The following is a 22,292-nucleotide window of genomic DNA, read 5'->3' as shown; positions in this document are numbered from 1 at the left end:
GTTGTACTTAAGTTCAAAAAAAGCAAGCCTCCAGGTAACTTTATATCAAATGATTCCACTTATACAGTTCAAAGACATGCAAAACTAAATATACGGAAATATTCAGTGAAACTACGAAGAAAGCAAGGGAAGGATAAATACAAAAATCTGCAGAGTGATAACAAAAGGAAATGGGGAAGGAAAGGTTTTCAGGAAAGGACTCACACAGTACATTAAAGTTAATGGTAAGTAGTAGATACACAGGTTTTCAAAGTACTCAAAATATGAAATATATTCTAATTTTTGTGTCTACTCAGTAACTTCCACTATAAACCTTTGGGGGCTTGCATTTTGCTGTGATACTGGAAGCTATGCCACCACTATTCAAACACCAGCAGGGTCACCCATGGTAGACAAGTTTCAGCTGAGCTTCCAGACTAGCACAGACTAGGAAGAAGGACCTGGCAGTCTACTAATGAAAAAACTGGGCAGTGAAAACATTATGAATAGCAGAACATTGTCTGATATAACGCCAGAAGCTGAGCCCCTCAGGTTGCAAGGCACTCAAAATATGACTGGGAAAGAGCTATCTCCTCAAAGTAGAGTTGACCTTAATGACACGAATGGAGTCAAACTTTCGGGACCTTCATATGCTGAGGTGGTACGACTCAAAATAAGAAACAGTTGCAAACACCCATTAATAATAGGAAGGTGGAATATACAAAGCATGAATCTAGAAAAATTGGAAGTCATCAAAAATGAAATGGAATGCATAAACATCGACATCCTAGGTATTAGTAAGCTGAAAAGCACAGGTATTGGCCATTTTGAATCAGACAATCATATGGTCTGCTATGTGACAAATTGAAGAGGAACAGTGCCACGTTCATTGTCAAAGAGAACATTTCACGATTTATCCTGAAGGATAACACTGTCAGTGATAGGGTAATAATCCATACAACTACAAGAAAGACAACTTAATAATGACTATTATTCAAAATTACACACCAACCACTAATGCCAAAGATAACGAAATTGAAGATTTTTACAAACTTCTGCAGTCTGAAATTGATCAAACATGTAATCAAGATGCACTGATAACTACTGGTGACTGGAACATGAAAGTTGGAGATATGAAGGATTCTTGTTGCTAGGCGCCGTCAAGTCAGTTCTGACTCATAGCAACCCTATGTACAACAGAACGAAACACTGCCCAGTTCTGTGCCATCCTCACAATCATTGTTGTCCTTGAGCCCGTTGTTGTAGCCATTGTGTCAATTCATCTCATTGAGGGTCTTCTTTCTCGCTGACCCTCTACTTAACCAAGCATGATGTCTTCCTCCAGGGACTAATCCCTCCTGACGATATGTCCAAAGTATGTGAGACATAGTCTCGCCATTCTTGCTTCTAAGGAGCACTCTGGTTGTACTTCTTCCAAGACAGATTTGTTCCTTCTTTTGCAGCCCATAGTACATTCAATATTGTTCGCCAACACCACAATTCAAAGCCATCAATTCTTCTTCAGTCTTCCTTATTCATTCTCCAGCTTTTGCATGTATATTAGGCAACCGAAAACAGTGGCTTAGGTCAGGTGCACCTTTGTCTTCAAGGTGACATCTTTGCTTTTCAACACTTTAAAGAGGTCATTTGCAGCAGATTTGCCCAATGCAACGTGTCATTTGATTTGACTGCTGCTTCCATGGATGTTAATTGTGGATCCAAGTAAAGTGCAATTCTTGACCACTTCAATCTTTTCTCCGTTTATCACGATGTTGCTTATTGGTCCAATTTTGAGGATTTTTGTTTTCTGTATGTTGAGGTGTAATCCATACTGAAGGCTGTGGTCTTTGATCTTCATCAGTAAGTGCTTCAAGGTCTCCTAACTTTCTGCAAGCAAGGTTGTATCATCTGTAAAATGCAGGTTGTCCTCCAATCCTGATGTCCAGTTCTTCTTCATACAGTCCAGCTTCTCGGATTATTTGTTCAGATTACAGTTCGAATAAGTATTGTGAAAGGATACAACCCGGACATACACTTTTCCTGACTTTAAACCATGCAGTATCCCCTTGTTCTTTTTGAATGACTGCCTCTTGATTTATGTACATTTATGCACATTTAAGTGTTGTGGAATTCCCATTCTTCGCATGATCCATAATTTGTTATGAACCACACAGTCGAATGCCTTTGCACAGTCAATAAAACACCAGTAAAATCTTTCTGGTATTCTCTGCTTTCAGCCATGATCCATCTGACATCAGCAATGATACCCCTGGTTCCACTTCCTCTTCTGATCTGACTTGAATTTCTGGCAGTTCCCTGTTGATACACTGCTGCAGCTGCTTCTGAATAATATTCAGCAAAATTTTACTTGCATGTGATATTAATGATATTGTTTAATAATTTCCATATTCGGTTCAATCACCTGTCTTGGGAACAGGCGTAAATATGGATCTCCTCTAGTCAACTGGCCAGGTAGCTGTCTTCAAATTTCTTGGCAGAGCCAAGTGAGCATCTCCAGTGCTGCATTCATTTGGTGAAACATCTCAATTGGTATTCTGTCAATTCCTGAAGCCTTGTTTTCGCCAATGCCCTCAGTGCAGCTTGGACTTCTTCCTTTAATACCACTGTTTCTTAATCATATGCTACCTCCTGAATGGCTGAATATCAACCAATTCTTTTTGGTATATTAACTCTGCGTATTCCTTCCAACGTCTTTTGATGCTTCCTGCGTCCTTCAACATTTTCCCCGTAGAATCATTCAATCTTTAAACTCAAGGCTTGAATTTTTTCATCAGTTCTTACAGCTTCAGAAACGGCCAGCATGTTCTTCATTTTAGGATTTCTATCTCCAGGTCTTTGCACATGTCACGATAATACCTTACTTTGTCTTTTCAAACCACTCTTTTAACTCTTCTGTACAGCTCTTTTACTTCATCATTTCTTCCTTTTGCTTTAGCTATTCCACGTTCAAGGGCAAGTTTGAGTCTCTTCTGACATTCATTTTGGACTTTTCTTTCTTTCCTGTCTTTTTAATAACCTCTTGCTTTCTTCACGTATGATGTCCTTGATGTCGTTCCACAACTCATCTGGTCTTCTTTGGTCATTAGCGTTCAATGCATCAAATCTATTCTTGAGATGGTCTCTAAATTCAGATGGGATATATTTAAGGTCGTACTTCGGCTCTCGTGGGCTTCTTCTAATTTTCTTCAGTTTCAATTTGAACTTGCATATGAGCAATTGATGGTCTGTTATACAGTCAGCCCCTGCCCTTGTTCTGACTGATGATACTGAGCTTTTCCATCGTCTCTTTCCACAGACATAGTCATTCTGATTCCTGTATATTTCATCTGGCAAGGTCCACGGGAATAGTCACCGTTTATGCCGGTGAAAAAAGGTATTTGCAATGAAGAAGTTGTTAGTCTTGCAAAATTCTATCATGCCCTCTCTGGCATCATTTCTATCACCAAGGCCGTATTTTCCAACTACCTATCCTTCTTGTTTCCAACTTTCACATTCCGATCAGTGGTAATTATCAAGGCATCTTGATTGCATGTTCGATCAATTTTGGACTGCAGAAGCTGGTTAAAATCTTCAATTTCTTCATCTTTTGCCTTAGTGGTTGGTGCATAAATTTAAATAATAGTCATATTAACTGGTCTTCTTTGTAGGCGTATAGATATTATCCTATCACTGACAGCATTGTACTTCAGAATAGATCTTGACATGTTCTTTTTGATGATGAATGCCCCATCATTCCTCTTCAATTTGTCATCCCCAGCATAGTAGACGATACGATTGTCTGATTCAAAACGGCCAATACCAGTCCATTTCAGCTCACTAATGCCTAGGATAGAAATCCTGCTGGTGTAGTGGTTAAGAGCTACGGCTGCTAACCACAAGGTCGGCAGTTTGAATCCACCAGGTGCTCCTTGGAAACCCTATGGGGCAGATCTACTCTAGCTTACAGGGTCGCCTATGAGTTGGAATGGACTCGATGGCAGTGGTTGTTTTTTTTTTTGTTTTGAACACCTAGGATATCAATGTTTATCCATTCCATTTCATTTTTGACGATTTCTAATCTTCCTAGATTTACAACTTTGTACATTCCACATTCATATTAGTAATGAGTGTTTGCAGCTGTTTCTTCTGATTCTGAGTCATGCCACATCAGAAAATGAAGGTCCCAAAAGCTTGACTCCGTTCACGTCATTAAAGTCCATTCTACTTTGAAGATGCAGCTCTTCCCCAGTTGTGTTTTGAGTGCCTTCCAACCTGAGGGGCTCATCTTCCATTATTATATCAGACAATGTTCCGCTGCTATTCATAAGATTTTCACTGGCTAATTCTTTTCAGAAGTAGACTGCCAGGTCCTTCTTCCTAGTCTGTCTTATTCTGGAAGCTCAGCTGAAACGTGTCCACCATGGGTGACCCCACTGGTATCTGAGTACCACTGGCATAGTTTCCAGCATTGCAGCAACACGAAAGCCCCCATAGTAGGACAAACTGACAGACACATCGGGGAGAAGAAGAACTGGTAGTTGGAAAATATGGCCTTAGTGACAGAAATGATGCCAGAGATCGCACGATTGAATTTTCCAAGACCAATGACTCTGTCATTGCAAATACCTTTTTAAAAACATAAACGGCAACTATACACATGGACCTCACCATATGGAAACACAGGGATCAAATCGACTACATCTGTGAAAAGATACAATGGTAAAGCTCAATATCATCAGTCAGAACAAGGCCAGGGGCTGACTATATAACAGACCATCAATTGTTCATATACAAGTTCAAGTTGAAGCTGAAGAAAATTACAAGTCCATGAGAGCCAAAATACGACCTTGTGTATATCCCATCTGAATTTGGAGATTATCTCAAGAACAGATTTGACACACTAAACAATAATGATGAAAGACCAGAGGAGTTGTGAGAAGACATCAAGGACATCATAAATGAAGAAATCAAAAGGTCATTAAAAAGACAGGAAGAAAAGAAAAAACCAAAATGGATGTCAGAAGAGACTCTGAAACTTGCTCTTGGAAGTGAAGTAGCTAAAGCAAATGGAAGAAATGAAGTAAAAGAGCTGAACAGAAGATTTCAAAGGGTAGCTTGAGAAGACAAAGCAAAGTATTATAACGAAATGTGCAAAGAGCTGGAGTTAGAAAACCGAAAGGGAAGAAGATGCTCGACATTTCTCAAGCAGAAAGAACAGAAGAAAAAATTCAAACCTCAAGTTGCAATTCTGAAGAATTCTATGGGCAAAATATTGAATGACACAGGAAGCATCAAAAGCAGGTAGAAGGAATACTTAATATACCAGAAAAGAACTGGTCGATGTTCAACAATTTCAGGAGGTAGCATATGATCAAGAGACAATAGTACTGAAGGAAGAAGTCCAAGCTGCACTGAAGGCTTTAGCGAAGAACAAGGCTTCGAGAATTGACAGAACACCAATTGAGATGTTTCCACAAATGGATGCAGCACTGGATATGCATACTCGTCTATGCCAAGAAATCTGGACGACAGCTACCTGGCCGACCAACTGGAAGACATCCATATTTGTGTCCATTCTAAAGAAAGGTGATCCAACAGAATGTGGAAATTATCAAACAATATCATTAATATCACATGTAAGTAAAATTTTGCTGAAGATCATTCAAAAGTGGTTACAGCGATACACTGACAGAGAACTGCCAGAAATTCAAGCTGGATTCAGAAGAGGACATGGAACGAGGGACATGATGCCAGATGGATCCTGGCTGAAAGCAGACAATACTAGAAACATGTTAACCTCTGTTTTATTGACTATGCAAAGGCATTCAACTGTGTGGACCATAACAAATTATGGATAACGCTGCGAAGAATGGGAATTCAGAACACTTAGTTGTGCTATGAGGAACCTGTATGTAGACCGAGAAGCAGTTGTTCAAAGACAGCATGGGGACATTGCATGGTTTAAAAATCAAGAAAGGACTGCATCCTTTCACCATATTTATTTAATTTACATGCTAGGCAAATAATCCGTAAAACTGGGCTATACAAAGAAGAATGTCTCATCAGGATTGGCGGAAGACTCGTTAACAATCTGCGATATGCAGATGACTCAACCTTGCTTGCTGAAAGTGACGAGAACTTGAAGTACTTACTGATGAAGATCAAAGACTACAGCCTTTGATATGAACTACACCTCAACATAAAGAAAACAAAAATCCTCACAACTGGACCAATAAGCAACATCATGATAAACGGATAAAAAATTGAAGTCGTCAAGGATTTCATTTTACTTGGATCCACAATCAACACCTATGGAAGCAGCAGTCAAGAAACTGAAGGACGCACTGCATTTGCATTGGGCAAATCTGCTGCAAGACCTCTTTAAAGTGTTAAAAAGCACAGATGTCACTTTGAGGACTAAGGCGCACCTGATCCAAGCCATGATATTTTCAATTGCTTCATATGCACACGGAAGCTGGGCAATGAGTAAGAAGACTGAAGAATTGATGCCTTTGATTTATGGTGTTGGCGAAGAATAATGAATATACCATGGACTGCCAGAAGAATGAGCAAGTCTGTCTCGGAAGAAATACAGCCAGAGTGCTCCTTGGAAGAGAGGATGGCGAGACTTCGTCTCAAGTACTCTGGACATGTTATAAGGAAGGACCAGTCTCTGCAGAAGGGCATTATGCTTGGTGAAGTAGAAGGTCAGTGAAACAGAAGAAGATCTTCAACGAGATGGACTGACACAGTGGCTACAACAACGAGCTCAAGCATAACAATGATTGTGATGAGGGCACAACATCAGACAGTGTTTCGTTCTGCTGTACATAGACGGTCACTATTAGTCAGAACTGACTCGACAGCACCTAACAACAACTCAATAACTTATAAAAATGATTTCTAAAAAACAAAAAGCTAATAGGAGGTGAAGAAGTAGTGACAGTTAATCTTGAATAATCTTTAAAACACTTAAACTAGTCATTAGGAGGAGACTCGGATCAAGAGATAGTTCGGCTCTCTTTTCCAGCAAAGATATGGGCTAAGGGGTGAAAATCAACAGATTAACAGGTTGATGGCAGTAGTGGCACAGTGGTTACGAGTGCAGCTTCTAACCAAAAGGTCAGCAGTTCGAATCCACGAGCCACTCCTTGAAAACCCTATGGGGCAGTTCTACTCTGTCCTATAGGGTCGCTATGCGTCAGAATCGACTCAACAGCAACAGGTTTGGTTTTTTTTTTTTTTTGGTTACTCATGCCAGGACAGACACCCACCGAGTGAAATACTTCTGCACTAATTATTAGTTTGTTCTTCTCTTTCTTCCTCCAGACTTTGACTGGCTGCACTCAAGTAAACTAAAGGTGCCCATAACACAAAGTCACTGTGCAGTCTTCGGTAGAGCAACCAGAGCACACTCAGCTTTCCTGCTCAGAACCTTCTCCAGGAAATTTTATTTTTTGTATGTTGTTGTCCTCTGAGGAGACAGAAAGACCTCTACACTCGTTTAAGGTTAGCCTTTCTTCTACATTTATCTCTATAATTGGATCACAAACTTATTCTAAGGAAGAAATATATCTCATCCACGCCTTGCGAAGAATAAGCACGCAAAATTTAAATACATCTTTGTCCCGGCCATCTCAACAAATGAGATAGTATGTGCTTCCAAAAATGTAGTCTTACACAGATTTTAAAAAACTCTTAAAATCTCTTCACATGGTTTCTTTTTTGTTGTTTCTTTTGCAACAAGCTCTTATCTTTCCAAGGTATCACTCCTATCCCTGTCAAATTATTTCAAATTCGAAATTTAATATTTTCCTAGTCTATTAAAATTCTATTTATGAAACTTCATCTGTTATTCTTTTATTACAAATAATATCTTCAAAAAAATCCACTTAACATTTTGAAAATGAAAAATATAAAATCTTAAATAAGTTTTAAAATACTATGTAATATTTAACTATCTATATTAAAGTCTAAACAGTTGTAGACTTTATCATAATCAGATATGTATAGGAAATTCCCTCAGTTAGGTACTTTATTTCCCCAAATGCAATTAAATTACAAAATATATAAATTTCAAAAAATAACGAAACCACTCAATACAGGAAACCACAATCAGCAAGAGTATAGGACACAGGGAACTCGGTAACTGCAACATGATGTCAGTGTGTGTTTAATTTAAAAAACATAAAAAATCTGTTCACGCACATATTCAAATGCCAAATAACTTCTCTTAATAATTTCATCATACATATTCCACTTTACTACAACGAACCCTTTAAACACCACAAACACACTCTCTCTCACTCAAGTGGTAGCTAATGATAATCATTTATCTCTTTTGTTTTAAAAAAAAGAATATCTTTCCTGATGCCCTTTGTTTCCAAGTTTTTTCTAATAGAAATAAATGGATATTTTAATTCAGCTCCACTTAAAAAATAAAAGTAGTTTCCTCATCCCCACAAGAAACACATTAAAAATATGGACTGCTTCACGAATTTGCGTGTTAACCTTGTGCAGGGGTCATGCTAATCTCTGTTATCATTTCAATTTTAGTAATGTGTGGCTGAAGTGAGCACTGTTTTAAATGTTTTTTAACACAAATAACAGTAAAGAAATAATTTCATTTTGCAACCTAATACAAACCTATATTTATTATATAAAAGTTTTACATAACAATCCCTACCTTACTAAGTGTGATGCATTCTAAGATTTTTTCTGGTTTGTTTGTTTTTTGATGTTGGTCTCACCCTACCAAATTAATGTCATGGCCAACTAATAGGTCAAAGCTCAAGGGTTTGAAAAACACTGCTCCAAATATTTTACATTATTTTTAATGACATGATCCTAGGGTGATGCTCAGAAAATGAATATGACTTGCCCAAGGACCGGAAAAAGGTGTAAGTGATCCCCACGGACAGGATATTTCTCTTCTACACGCATATGCGTCCATACCATTCCATGCAGTATGGAAAAGAACGTACTACCACCAAGGGCAGGGCAAAGCAAAGGCAGACAGAACAGTCTTACTGATACTCAACCAGGGTCCTCCTAAATTATGGGAGGCCGTGTGGTATACAGGATAGAACACTGAATTTGGAATCTGGATGCTTTGTTCAAGTCCCATTTCTACAACTTTTGGCAAGACACTTTTGTAGAGAATTAATTTTCTCATCTGTAATGAACAATAGGGGCAAAGACTCTGTCTCTTGTCTACCACTCTATGCCCAGAGCCTAGAACTGTGCTTGGCATATAGTAGGTGCTCAATAAATATGGTTAAGTGAATGAGCAGATGAATAAATATGCTGTTCATATGAGTGCAAGCAGGATGTCATACAAATGTTACGACTCTGTTTTTGAATTCAGTCTGAAATAATCAGAGACCCTACTCTGTGACTGACTAAATGCTTTCCTCTTCCCACAACTCCAAGATCAAAAAATGGAAGGGAGGACCTCTGTTCTGTATTTATCCTTTTCCAACAGCTAGTCCTTACTGCTGATGTCAGATGGATCTTGGCTGAAAGCAGAGAATACCAGAAAGATGTTACCTGTGTTTTATTGACTATGCGAAGGCATTCGACTGTGTGGATCATAACAAATTATGGATAACATTATGAAGAATGGGAATTCAGAACACTTGATTGTGCTCATGAGGAACCTGTACACAGACCAAGAGGCTGTCATGTCAAACAGAATAAGGGGATACTGCGTGGTTTACAATCAGGAAAGGTATGCGTCAGGGTTGTATCCTTTTATCATACTTACTCAATCTGTATGCTGAGCACGTAATCCAAGTAACTGGACTGTACAAAGAAGAATACAACATCAGGATTGAAAGAAGATGCATTAACAACCTGCAACATGCAGATGACAAAACCTGACCTGCTGAAAGTGAAGACTTGAAGCGCTTACTGATAAAGATCAAAGACCACAGACTTCAGTATGGATTATACCTGAACGTAAAAAAAATAAAAATCCTCACAACTGGACCAATAAGCAACAACATGATAAACGGAGAAAAGACTGAAGTTGTCAGGGATTTCATTTTACTTGGATCCACAATCAATGCCCACAGCAGCAGCAGTCAAGAAATCAACCCATTCACTGAACTGGGCTAATCTGCAAAAGATCTCTTGCAAGTATTAAAAAGTAAAGATGTCGCTTTGAGGACTAAGGTGTGCCTGATCCAAGCCATGGTATTTTCAATTGCCTCATATGCATGTGAAAGCTGGACAATGAATAAGGAAGACCAAAGAAGAATCAGTGCCTCTGAATTATGGTGCCAGCAAAAAATAATGAATATACTATGGACTGCCAAAAGAAGGGAACAAATCTGTCTTGGAAGAAGTATAGCGAGAATGCTCTTCAGAAGCAAGGATGGCGAGACTTTGTCTTATGTACTTTGGACATGTTACCAGGAGGGATCAGTCCCTGGAGAAGGACACCATGCTTGGTAAAACAGAGGGTAATGAAAGAGAGGAAGATGCTCAACAAGATGGACTGACACAGTGGCTGCAACAATGGGCTCAAACACAGCAACAATCATGACGATGGCACGAATCAGGCAGTGTTTCGTTCTGTTGTACGTAGGGTTGCTATAAGTTGGAACCGACTCACCAGCACCTAACAACAGTCCTTATGACCTGGTGATCTACTTCTGAAAATCAGCCAATGAAAACCCTATGGGTCACAATGGTCTAATCTACAACCAATAAGTGGATGGCACAGGACCTGGCAGCATTACATTCAGTTGTGCATGGGGTCACCACGAGTCAGGGTCACCTATGTGTCGGGGCCAACTCTACAGCAGCTAACAACAACAGTCCTTATGGAAAAAAAAAACAGTAAGTATAATCTTCTCTCCACATCCAGAATATACACATCATTGGTGTCCTCTTAGACCAAAAATGTAAAAATCGAGCCACTCCTTCTTCATGTGTTTAAGCCATTTAACTCTTTCTTTGCTATCATGAACTGAGACAACTGAAGGGGATTACTGGAAAAAATTACAAGTCATAGCACTCAATTTTTCAGCTTAGCACCAATGCTAGTAAATATTCTGATAAACGAGGTTGAAATTATTTTAACTGATGCCCAGTCATACTGGATTATTCTTATTACCTATACTGCACATTACCAAAATAAATGAATCAGTTATTAATTCAATTAATCATTATTTCTTTCAGGTATAGCATCATGCTAGTTTCTACGAGGAATACAAAAAATGCTAGTCCTTGTGATCTTAATATGATTTCTCATGAAACTGTTCGTTAATTATACAAAATATCATTTGCTTGAATATTAGCTATGTGCAAACCATCTGTGTCACCCAGGGACCTACAGTAAACAGTACAAAAAATAAGTCCTTAAAATGTTTGGCTAAAGAGAGAAATATTGACTTTCATAAAAAAATTGTTAATACAGGGGAAGTCAGCACAACTGGACCAATGCAAAAGCTAAGAAGTTTCCTGGACACACCCAAACGCTTTGAGGGACAGAGTGGCTGGGGCCTGGGACCATAGTTTCAGGGGACATCTAGGTCAACTGGCATAACAAAGTTTATTAAGAAAATGTTCTGCATCCCACTTTAAGGTGTGGCATCTGGGGTCTTAAAAGCTTGTGAGTGAGTGGCCATCTAAGATTCATCAGTTGGTCCCATCCCACTTGGAGTAAAGGAGAATGAAGAAAACCAAAGACACAAGGGAACTATCAGCCCAAGAGACTAAAGGACCACATAAATCAGAGATTCTACCCAGTCTGAGACCAAAAGAACTAGATGGTGCCTGACTACCACCAGTGACCGTCCTGACAAGGAAAATAACAGAGTGTCCCGGGTGGAGCAGCAGAAAAGTGTGGAGCAGGACTCACATTCACATAAAGGAGCCCCTGAAACTATGGCCCCCAGATGCTCTGTTAACCCAGAACTGAAACCATGCCCAAAGCCCACTCTTCAAAGAAAGATTAGACAAGACTGTAAAACAAAAAAAATAATACACATGAAGGGTGTGCCTCTTAGTTCAATCAGATACATGAGACTAAATGGGCAGCTCCTGTCTGGAGGCGGATCAGAAGGCAGGAAGGGACAGGAATTGGTTGAATGGACACAGGGCAACCCAGGTGGAAAGGGGGAGTGTGCTGTCACATTGTGGGGATTGCAACTGATATTACAAAACAATATGTGTATAAATTTCTGAATGAGAAATTAACAAGCTGTAAACTTTGATCTAAAGCACAATTTTAAAAAATTGTTACCTAAAATTCTTGATTTCCAGGATGGTAAATGTATGGCAAATGGTCAGCCCTTCTCCTCATCCTCTAGTACCCCTGTCAGGCAAGGTCCTGAGCATGGCATTCTTGCCCACTGAACCTCAGAATCCTCAACACGTTCCTCCAGGCAGCCACAACCAGATCCAATGGTAAACATGAAAAAACATATTTGTCATCTCTGGGCCCATGCGTGTTAATGTGGTTGGAAAGAAGTCTTTGCTCACACGAGCTATCACGTGAATCCTACCACGTATACATCAGAAAGAATACCTTCAACTCCAAAATGCATCACAGAAGGGACATTCATTTTTCTATGTGGTCTAACAAAATGCTACTATTCAACTCCAGCCTTAAATTACACATTTCAAATGGTAATTGCATCTACAAATCCAATAAAGTAAGGTATTTTGTAATCATGAAGGCCCATGTTGTTACAAATCAAGAATGTGAAATTATAAAATTAATATATGCTCATTGTAAAAAATCAATACAGAAGTACATAAAGTAAAAACTGGAAATTTATCAGCCCTTCTAATAATCCATTTCCCAGAGACAGCCATTATTAATTTTGGTGTATGCTCTCCAAGCTCCTCTACATAAGGGGAAAAAAAAAAGTACGTGTGTGTGTCTTCATGTGTGAGCTACATTAGAGTTTTTTTAATGAAATTATTTCTAACAAGTTTTGTTAACTAAATGCAGTGTTTAAATAATAGCTGAAGGATAATGAAAAATTTAATGCCAATTATTTCTAGTACAAGTCAGTGTTTGAACATGTACAAACTGAAAACAGGAGAAAAATGCACTACCCTAGCACTTTCTTAAGCTCAAAAAACTGAACTTTCCATTGAAAAACATCCTCTGCATATAGCGGTACCAAGTATATTGAAAAAGAAACATCCAAGGGAGCACTGAGAACAATGTATCCAGTTGATATTCTTGGAAAACGTACTTACCCAGAAACACAGGGTGTTCATCAGAGAAGAAAGCTCAACAAACACTCAGTTTAACACTTTCATTTTACATATAAGGAAACAGACTCAAAGGTCACAAAGCAAAGAACACAGTTAGCCCCAGAACCACAACCACCATTTCTTGCTGTGCTTGCTATGTAAAACCACACGGCCTCCTGGCATTCTTTAGCATTAGGAATGTTTACACAGATAAAAGGTTTTATATGGTTTGAGCATAAGTTTTGATCTATACTGAATTGCTTAAATTGTCCCCAAATCTAACTCCTGAGCACCCTGGATGCTTCTATCCCAGGATGACCAGCTACCCTCGAGCCTGCGATCCTTTCTCCACCCTCCAGGCCCTTCCATAGGTAACCCTCATCCTGGTCCATCTCCACTCTGCCTGTAACCTCACCCTTCACATTCACACCTAGCAAAGTCCTAAGGCTCAATAAAGGGAAACAAGCCACGGCTGTCAGAGAGATAAATCATAACTACAGGTGCATTCAGCAAAGTGGAAGGTACGCTGACAATAGCAGTAATAACGGGGCCTGGGAGAAAGAATCTGATCTCCGCAAATGATTACACAGTCAACGTTTTGACTTGTGTACTATAGTCACACAGAGGATTCACGTCCCAAATTCACGTTGACCCTAGAGTTCGGGCTAAAATTTAACCTTTGAAAGCTCATAGAACAGTGGCGGTCTTATTTTTGAAAGCAGATACACCCTTTTTCACAGTGATATCATATCAGAAGCTCAATATATAAAACAGATAAAAGTACAACAGATGAGTTGAAGAGAAAGCATGGTAAAAGATTATTCACTTTTTAAGTGAATTATTCACTCTAGATGAAAGAAGCCAGTCTGAAAAAGCTACATACTATATGAGCCCAACTATATGACATTCTGGGAAAGGCAAAACTACAGAGACAGTAAAATGATCAGTGGTTGCCAGGCGTTAAGGAGGATGGGGATGGAGGGAGGATACATAGGTGACACACAGGACTTGTGAAGGGCAGAGAAATTTTTCTGTATGATACTGTAATGGTGGATACATGACATTACGCATTTGTCAAAACCCAGAGAACTGTACAACACAGAGAGCGGACCCTAACATCAACTATGGATTCCAGTTAAGAATAATGTATCAACATTTGTTCATCGATTATAACAAATGAACCACACTGATGTAAGTATATGTATATACATAATTTTTCTATAAATCTAAAACTGCTCTAAAAACAATAAATTAATTTTAAAAAGGCTCTTTATTTTCCCCTCATACCTTCCTTATCCCTCCCGCTAGCCCACACCTGGGGGGTGAAATGGTGGCTCAGTGATAGATTCTCACTGTCCATGCAGGAGACCTGGGCTCAATTCCAGTCAACGCACTTCATGTGCAGCCACACCCATCCATCCAGTGAAGGTCTGTGTTATGCTATGACACTGAACAGGTTTTAGTGACGCTTCCAAACAGACAAAGACACACTAGGAAGAAAGGCCTGACAATCTTCTTCTGAAAGTCATCCAGTGAAAACCCTATGAATCACAACAGTCCGATCCACAACCAAGTATGGGGACGGCACAGGACCTGGCAGCATTTCGTCCCATTGTGTATGAGGTCCCTGTGCATGGGGAGTCAACTTGACAGCAGCTAACAACAAAAACCTACATCCACCTTTGAACACCTCTGAAAAAACCTAAAGCTCCAGAGAACCAGCGTGAATACCACTCCCTTACATATTCTGACACATTCATTTTTATTGAACAATATCCATAACAATATAAAGACAGGGTGAATGACATTTTACACCCTGCAAATTGATAATGGATAGTGCTCTTTTTATCTCCTGAGCGATAAAACCTTCACACTCTTACTTCTCCCAAACGCTGACAAATTATTTATAAATATCTTGCTCTGGATTAGATAACATGTCTGTTCAAAAGCATTCTTTTTGGTCATAGAGACACACCACCTGCACCCCCACCAAGGGCTGTTCCACCCGGGGCCGGACGAGCACAGCCTCAGCAGCAGACCGACTGGACATACTATCCATAGTCCTCCAGGGAATGGACCCTTCCCTGCCCTGGGTGCCATCTCCCAGTGCACCCCAAAGACTCCAAACCCTCAAGGTGCTGGAAAACGCTCCATTTCCTTCAATCCCCCTCACAAAACGCACAAAGAGCAGCTTCGTGCCTGTAGCCCAGGCTGTGCACATGGGTCAGAGCAGAAGAAGACAAAGGAGGTGCCAAGAGTCATTCCATCTCCTCCACGCCCTCACCCCCATTTCTCTTTTCTCTAGATGCTGCTTCAGTCCCATCAGCCCACAAGGCCTCAGGTTCGCGGACTCATGCAAATGAATGCCCCAAGGAGCCTATTATTATTATTGTAGTTGTACCGTCAGCCAGATCAGGATCCCGGTTTAGGCTGAGCCAATGCCCTATTACCTCTGATCAGAGTGACTCCAAATCCACACACCCATATGGAGGCTAAAATTCTCATCATTGCCAAAATTGTTGTTAGTTGCCTTCACGTCGATTCTGATTCACGGCAGACTCAAGTGTACAGAGTAGAACAGCGCTAGAGGGTTTTCAAGGCTGTGACCTTTCAGAAGCAGATCACCAGGCCTGTCTTCTGAGGCACCTCTGGGTGGGTCTGAACTGCCAACTTTTCGGTTAGTAGTCCAACATCTGCGCCACCCAGGGACTCTGCCACAATAGTACTCTGAAGGGAATCTGCATGCGCTAGAATTTCTCCCAAGAGAAATGGCCTCCAGCTTCGGAGAGAGTGTCATAATTTAATAAATCAAAATCATGAAAATCTGACATGTGGTTGACAGAAGGCTGGTCGTGATCTGGGAGTCTGGGAAATAGAGACTTGAAGATGTACATTTAATCAGTCAATGCCTAACACTGTGCAAGGAGAGCCTGGCCCACCTGCCGACAAGGACGTCCCTGTTCACAGGCAGGTGAAGGCCGTATCAGGCTTCCTTGGCTTCATGGCACTACCACTGAAGATCAGTCACCTCTCTTTGCTGTATTTACTCAACAAGCAGTGCTTGGCGTTTATTTGGTCTCCAGAACCATGAAGAAAATGCTTAAAGCCACTACTGAATGTATATGGGCGTGCTATGCACTTTTGTCTTTCTGATGTAAATTAATCTGAAAATGGGATATGTTCATTTCTGATCAGTTTTCTTAGTGTCAATCAGACCCACAGGTCCTGGTAAGATGTACCCGGCATCTGCACAGGACTCAAGGATCTCTGAGGTTCCAGTCAAAGTCCTCTCTAAACCGCTCCCCTCCAGTTCCTTTTCCTAAAGGCCCTGTGGCTTCCTGTTCTCTAACCCCCTTTCCCAATAACAGGACAGAATCATTTACACTTTGATAAACACTATTCACACCAAAAGTGTTAACTTTCCCAGATATTTGCATTATTTAGCAAATTCATTCAACAAAATAAGGAGCCCTGGAGGCACAACGGTTAAGCATTCAGCTGTTAACTGACAGGCTGGCTGCTCGAACCCAACCAGCGGCTCTGCAGAAGAGATCTGGCGATCTGCTTCCATAAAAACTGCAGCCAAGAAAACCCTATGGGGCAGTTCTACTCTGTCCCATGGGGTTGCTGTGAGTCAAAATCAACTCAACACACAACATTCAACAAACAGCTACCACCTATCATAGCCACTCGCCAAGTCTATTTATCACCCCTAGAGAATTTGAGAGAACCTTATTCTGGCAGAGTAAGCTTTGCCCAGAGTCCCTGCGTCAGGCAAAACAGTTAATATGCTCAGTTGCACCCAGAGGCACCTCGGAAGAAAGGCCTGGCAATCTACGTCTGAAAAATCAGCCATTGAAAACCCTATGGAGCACAGTTCTACCCTGACAAACATGGGTCACTAAAGTCAGAGTCAACTCAATGGCAATTGCTTTTGGTAAGCATTACCTTCCACCTAACATTCTCCCATCCCTGAAGCTGCCCAGCAAGTAAGCCTGCTTTAGTCTTTTTATGTGGGGTGGCTCTAAGAGACTGGCCTGGACGTTCCTGGTTAATACCTTTACTCTTTCACTACTCTATCTAATGCTACCTGCTGTCCCCTCATCCCCAGGAGACCAAGGGTTTAAAAGACCACTTTCACCCAGTAGCATGTCCCGTCTCCTCCTCCACAACGCCTTCTTAAATCCTATGAGAGCCCTTTGGTCCCTTTCTTTCTGGAGACTGTGCCACACCATGGAGCATTTATATTTATTTCACCCTGTTTGTTTCTTCATTGCTCCCTGGGTTAAGTGTTGTCTTTCCATCTTCATGTATCACCTACAATGCCCAACACGATCCTGGGCACGTGATTTGTATGCAACAGCTTTTTTGACTGCTTGATTAGGAAGGTTAAAAATGCTGACCTGAAAGAGGAAATTGGGAGCCCTCTGCATCTAAAAATAGAAAGGTGATCTATGAAGATTAAAGACGCTCCTTCATAAGGAAAACCAAATCAACACTAGGAACTTGTCTCAAAAACATTCTTCCCTTACAATTTTCTCAGTCCTTGTTTTACAATGCAGAGATTCTTGGTCATACTTTTCTCACTCAAAATTACCAATTAACGTTCTAATCAAAATCTCACCCACATCCATGAGCTCCCTGTACAGATCCACGAACCCCTGCCCCTTCTCCCCAAGGACCAGACATACGTGCAAGGGGATATGCAAGGATACGTGGACTTCCGACACCAGAACCACCAGCTGCAGATGAAAGCAGTTAAGTCGCTGAGCAATAAAGCTTTTTCTAGTAATGTTACAACACATTACTGGAAGTTGGAGAGGGGTTCCCCCTTTTTAAAGCACTTCCATATATAACTTCCTTATACCTTTCCCACTCTCCTCCCCCAAGCCAGAATTGTCCCGCCACCCATAAGCCTAAGAAAAACAATTTTCAAAAAACAATGAGAAGTGAGAGTCACTGGGTGATGGCAGGAGTGAAGAATTATTACTGACACCCACGGTTACAGCCTTTGCCTCTAAACTCCAGGAGAGGCTAACAGCCACAGCAGAATCAATAGCAGTGTGGTGCTGAAGCAACATACGACTAAATTCCAAAGGACAGAGCTCTCGTATTAGTTCTTTTACCATCAGCATATGACTATAGCAAGTCAGCCTCTCCAAACTCCAGTTTCAACTGTGAAAGGAGAACCGATCTATCTGCCCAGCCTACCAATGCTCCACCAGGATCAAGTAAGGCGAGATGGTGAGAGCAGCAGCAGCAGCAGCAGCCACTCCTGATTGAGCCCTTACCACGGCCAGGTGCCTTGTAAGCATCCCTGGCTATGAATCCTCACAAGTTCCGTGTAGGTGACATTAATATACCCATTTTACAAGTGAGCAGGCTTGGCTAGTTAAGGGCCTTGCCCAAGCTTTAATCACCACATTTTACTGCCTCTCTCTACATTTTGAAACATCTGAAATCTAAGAGTCTATACAAATGTTCAGGAGCCAGAGTGGCACAATGGTTTAAGCGCTCGGCTGCCAACCAAAAGGTCAGCAGTTCAAACCCACCAGCTGCTCGGCAGGAAGAAAGACCTGGCAATCTGCTCCCATAAAGATGACAGCCTAGGAAACCCTATGTGGCAGTTCTACTCTGTCCTATAGGGTCGCGATGTGTCGGCTCCGTGACACACAACAACATACAAATGTTTAATGAAACTATGTATGACGGTAAATCCACAAGAAGCTGGCAGCCAAGGTTGATTAATCCATTTCTCTTTCACCCTTCCTTTCCAATAAGTGTTTACTTCTTCCCCTGTCCACCATCAATTTTATCAAACCCCTCTCTCCTACTGCTCTCTCTCTTCCAGTTACTCTTTTCATTCCTCTTACCATTTTCCTTGGGAACCTACTCCTTCGTTGTCATTTGAATCTTTCATAATTAACATGACAAGATCTATTAATAAAAGCACAACTTTTGAAAGTGCACATAATTAAAAGACTATCTACTTGAATATTATTTTTTAATGGAAGTAAATATTTTAGTAAGAATGCGGCACATGTTCTGAGTTTTTCCTTGTTTTTTTTTTTTTCCACAAATTTTCCAGGATTAACTTTAGACATAGCTGAGAGACTTTTACAAAGATAAAGTGACAGCAAGCCTATTTAAAAAGCTATCATGAAACCAAAATTCATTTCCATTTTAGACTATCAGCATATAATTACACTAAAATTTTACCAGACTTAAAAAAAAGCAGATATGACTACATGCAGAATCCTAAATTCTCAGAACTTTGACAGAAGTGAGCTATTTACTCAGCTCCAGTATCACCTCCTCTGCGAAGCACACCCCACCCCACCCCCCTCCGTGCCAAATGAGCTGCTGCTTCTCCTCTGGGCCACACAGTACTTTGTTCACCCCATACCTTTATCATTGAAACCAGGTTATACTGTGGCCTGTTTTCACCTCAGTCTCCCCCACTGGACAGAAAGGAGTAGGGCAAAAAACAGCATTTCATTCATCTTTGTATTTCAAGAATGCCTGGTACATAAAGATGTTCAATGAACGCTTGTTAAATGGAGCAGAAATCCACATTTATAAGTAAAAACATGCATCTTTCAGATGGACTTGGAGTTACCATGGAGCAGGACAAGGACACCGTGGTGATTACAGGCTCTTGACTTGCCTAAATGAAAATAATCTATAGCATCTGGTTCTTGAGAAAAGGAAATATACATGGTGCATTCTTTCAAACCATCTTCCCCAGAGGAGGAAGGCTGGCACTTGCTTACTTTTCATCTAGATGATACTGATTTTCCAAGTCAGAGTTTACAACAATACTGTCAGTAATCTAACCCTGAAAACTAACCCTTCTTTCTTCTCAGGAAAGGTTACCCTTCCACTTTCCGTCCAGACATCACTTGCAGAGGTGAAGTAAGTATCCTTTTGTTGCCACGGCACTACAATTTGGTATCATTATAATCATCTCTCCTTCTCACAACACTTCTACACATCATATACTGTTGTTGTTGTCAGGTGCCATTAAGTTGGTTCCGACTCATACCAACCGTACAACAGAATGAAACACTGCCAGATCCTGTGCCATCCTCACAATCATTGCTATGCTTAAGCCCACTGTTGTAGCCACTGTCAGTCTATCTCATTGAGGGTCTTCTCTTTCTTGCTGACCCTCTACTTTACCAAGCATGATGTCCTTCTCCAGAGACTCACCCCTCCTGATAACATGTCCAAAGCACATGAGACAGTCTCACCATCCTCACTCCTAAGGAGCATTCTGGCTATACTTCTTCCAAGACAGATTTGTTCATTCTTCTGGCAGCCCGTGCTATATTCAATATTCTTCACCAATACCATAATTCAAAGGCATCAATTCTTCTCTGGTCTTCCTTATTCACTGCCCAGCTTTCGCATGCATGTGAAGCGACTGAAAACAACATGGCTTGAGTCACATGCACCTTAGTCTTCAAGGTGACATCTTCGCTTTTTAACACTTTAAAGAGATCTTTGGCAGCAGATTGGCCCAATGAAATATGTCATTTGATTTCCTGATTGCTGCTTCTGTGGGCATAGATTTTGGATCCAAGTTAAATGAAATCCTTGACAACTTTAATATTTTCTCCATTTACCATGGTGTTGCTTATTGGTCCAGTTGCGAGGATTTTTGTTTTCTTTATGTTGAGGTGTAATCCAAACTGAAGGCTGTAGCCCTTGATCATCATCAGTAAGTGCTTTGAGTCCTCTTCACTTTCAGCATGCAAAGTTGTCTCATCTGAATACTGCAGGTTGTTAATGAGTCTTCCTCCAATCCTGATGCCACATTCTTCTTCATATAGTCCAGCTTCTCAGATTATTTGCTCAGCATACAGACTGAATAAGTATGGTGAAAGGCTACAACCTGATGCACACACACCTCCGCTGATTTTAAATCATGCAGTATCCCCTTGTTCTGTTAGAACAACTACCTCTTGGTCTATTTACAGGTTCTGCATGAGCATAACTAAGTGTTCTGGAACTTCCATTCTTTGCAATCATATATTACTATACCTCTATAACCGAGTTCTTAGGGGCCACTTTAGAGACGAGGAAACATTGTGCTTACAATTTGTTCAATACCAGACTGAGTAGAATCCAGTTTACCCCTTGATTCCTAACAGGTATACCCAGCAAATCCCTTGGGGAAGCTTTTATAAACTGCACGCGACAGGGCTTCACTCCCTGCCCCCGCGCCCAACTCCTGATTCCAGACGTCTGGGATGGGCCCAACCTGTGTACTTTGGAAAGCTCTCCAGGTGCTTCTGGAGGCGCCTCACGTTAGGCAGCCCCACACCGGGCAACACAAACTATCATGTCATTATTTATCCCCTCTACACGTCGTATTTCTTCCTTCTTTGATTCAAAGTGGCCAAACAGACGCTCAATACCACGACACTGGAGTACCACAACACTGGAGTAACTGCCAGAATTGTCACTACACTTCTCTTTCTCAGTGGAACGCGCAGCTCCTGCGGTACTACACCTCTTCACATCCAGTAAACGAAACTAGCACCCAGGGGATCGCTTTCCCTCGGCGGCGCTCCCCCGCCCCTGCAGCCCGGGCGCTGCTGCAGTATAAAAACAATTCCGCGGGGCACCCGCCAAGGCCATCACGACCACCACCGCGCAGCGCATGCGACTCGCCACCGAACAAGGGCACCTCCTCTTCCTAATTCGTTCCTGTGCATCTCCTGCAGTCCTGCGGGCGCGACGCCCCCGCCTCCCGCCTTTTCTCCGGAACTCTGTCGGGACATCCCCCGCCGCCACCAGGTCATTCTCTTCCTATCAACTCAGTCTATCACGGGACGGGCTGCGCTGGAACTTGATATTCTCACGTTTGGGGCAGTTCAGAAATTATTACCCTGCGGTCAGCGCAGACATCCCCCGCCCCCCGGCCCTGTGAACACAGAACTTTGGAGAAGGCAAACACGCCCCTCGCCCGAGAGACCGCTTCCTACCTCAACCGCCGCCGCCCCCGCCTTCGCGCGGCGCACAAACGTGCCGCGAGGACTCGGAGAGGGAAGCGCGCCCGAGCGCACAAAGGCGGCCGCCGGGTCCCG

General features: G+C 41.4%; 1 protein-coding gene and 1 non-coding gene across 2 annotated transcripts in view; both read right to left on the bottom strand.

Moving 5' to 3' along the window:
• Positions 1 to 22,292, bottom strand: part of PLAGL1 (PLAG1 like zinc finger 1) — a 140,816-nt gene that overhangs the window by 118,306 nt on the left and 218 nt on the right. The window lies entirely within an intron of this gene.
• LOC111820325 (U6 spliceosomal RNA) lies at positions 8,455 to 8,559 on the bottom strand. Its single transcript, XR_002823878.1, has one exon. It is a non-coding gene; the product is annotated as a U6 spliceosomal RNA (small nuclear RNA).

The sequence above is a fragment of the Trichechus manatus genome, unplaced genomic scaffold, assembly GCF_000243295.1.
Source record: "Trichechus manatus latirostris isolate Lorelei unplaced genomic scaffold, TriManLat1.0 scaffold00002, whole genome shotgun sequence".
Classification (NCBI taxonomy): Eukaryota; Metazoa; Chordata; class Mammalia; order Sirenia; family Trichechidae; genus Trichechus; species Trichechus manatus.
The sequence above is the reverse complement of the archived record's forward strand: the minus strand, read 5'-3'. Positions and strand labels throughout refer to the sequence as shown.